The sequence below is a fragment of the Lepus europaeus genome, chromosome 5 (assembly GCF_033115175.1).
Source record: "Lepus europaeus isolate LE1 chromosome 5, mLepTim1.pri, whole genome shotgun sequence".
In the NCBI taxonomy this organism is placed as follows: domain Eukaryota; kingdom Metazoa; phylum Chordata; class Mammalia; order Lagomorpha; family Leporidae; genus Lepus; species Lepus europaeus.
In genome coordinates this window covers 82,937,046-82,938,942 of record NC_084831.1, presented here as the reverse complement: position 1 = coordinate 82,938,942, position 1,897 = coordinate 82,937,046, and the positions used below count along the sequence as shown (strand labels likewise).

General features: G+C 49.0%; 1 pseudogene; it reads left to right on the top strand.

The window, feature by feature from the left end:
- The first annotated feature begins 353 nt into the window (after positions 1–353).
- On the top strand, positions 354–963 carry LOC133759136 (pleckstrin homology domain-containing family B member 2-like; annotated as a pseudogene).
- The last annotated feature ends 934 nt before the right edge of the window (positions 964–1,897 follow it).

Genomic DNA, 1,897 nt, shown 5'->3' with positions numbered 1-1,897 from the left:
ATCCTATTTCTAGAAACATAGCCTTCCCCACATTTTTTTTTCAGTGTGGAATAGGACATGTTGACTAGCAGAGCCAAACATATAGAGGTTTTCTATCAAATTAAGAATCCTAAAGTTAGCCAACTTCAATTTATGTTCAATAATTAATGTTCAATATTTCATCAATTTGTCAATGACCAAATATTGAATGCATATTCATCATTTGATTAAACATTAGAAGAAAATGCTATGAGTGAGTTACCAAATAGGTTTTGGAAAGTTTACTAGTCTGGAACAAGAAGCAGCATCCGAGCAGCATCCTTGCCCTACAGCCGTGGTTTGGGCTCTGCAGTCTTAGCTTTCCCACTGATGAGATGACGTTTGTGAAGAGTGGACGGCTGCTGCGACAGAAAACCATTTGAAAGCATTGGAAGAAGAATTGGTTTGACCTATGGTCAAATGGCCACCTGGTCTATTACGATGACCAGACTGGGCAGAGTGTTGAGGATAAGGTCCACATGCCAGTGGACGGCATCAACATTTGTATGGGACACGAACGTCGGGACATCCAGCCTCCAGACGGGAATGCAAGTCTGCCTGGTGCAGATCGTTTGCCGAGATGGAAAAACGATGTCATTGTGCAGAAAGCTCAGATGATTGCTTGGCCTGGACATTTACACTGCAGGATTCTAGGACAAACACAGCTTACGTGGGCTCTGCAATCCTGTCTGATGAGACAGCTGTGGCTTCCTCCCCACCTCCCTACACGGCCTATGCTGCGGCAATCCTAGAGCAGGCTTACGGCTCCAGTCCCTATAGCGGCACCTACCCGGTAGGAACTCAAGTTGTCTGTGCTGCGAATGGGCAGGTGTACGCTGTGCGTACCCGTATGCTGGACGTTACAGAGAGCAGCCCACCAACCAAGTCATCATTCGTGAGTGGGATCGAGACAACGACAGTGATCTGGCACTGGGCATGCCCTAGGGTCCCTGTTCTAGGTCTTCTAGAGCCCTCGAGCCTTGAGACCTTGGTGTGCATAGCTTCTGATAACCCTGTGTGCAATAATATGATTTGCAGGGATTTTTCTGTTTGAGACAGATTTTTTAAATAATGGGATTAATAGTCCTTTTGAAAGTAGCGGCCTGATAATTCTAACTAATCTACATAAATACCAGAAAGAAGAGGGGTAGGCAGTAGGTGGAGGAGGCCCGTCCTGTCCACGGAGTGCCGGGATGGCTGGTGGCCAGGAGAGGCTCAGGTTGTAGATAGGAAGCGGGGTCTGGCCAAGTGAGCGGCCTGCTCCAATTCCCACCCTGCCCTGCCTGGCCTGGCCTTGTGTTTTTGCACCTGAGCTACGTGTGGTAAGGGAAGTGTGAGACATTGGATTTTGAGCTCCCCGGTGTGTGCAGCCTTGGCAAGTCCACCGTCATCCTCCCTCTCTAATACTCATTTTCCAGTACCATGGAACATGCGCTTCAGCCACTCCTGTTGCGTTTGTTTTGCATTGTGAAGCTCCCGGTCCCGTGGTTTTCCGTCCTGCCTAGTTTGGGCAGTTACTTTCACAGAGGCGGTCAGCACAGTCAGAGCTGGCTGCCCCACACTCCACGTAGTTCTGTTTTCCTAAAGGACACTCCAGCTGGGACAGTTACCTACAGGCGCTCCTGCTTACTGCTCAGCCAGCTCCGTCCTGAGGCAGACTTGAATAGGTTTCCACATGAAAGCAGACGCCAGGCCCGCCTAGTGGTCACCACAGCTCTGTTTTTCTAGCCAATCCAGGAGATTGTTGACAAGGGAGCATGTTTCCAGCTGAAAGCAAGTCGAATACATGTATCTGCCAATTCTGGATGGATGGAACTTGGGACCATATGGTGTTCCGTGTTTCCCATGCTGCTTTGACCTGTAACGTTGACCTTACGTC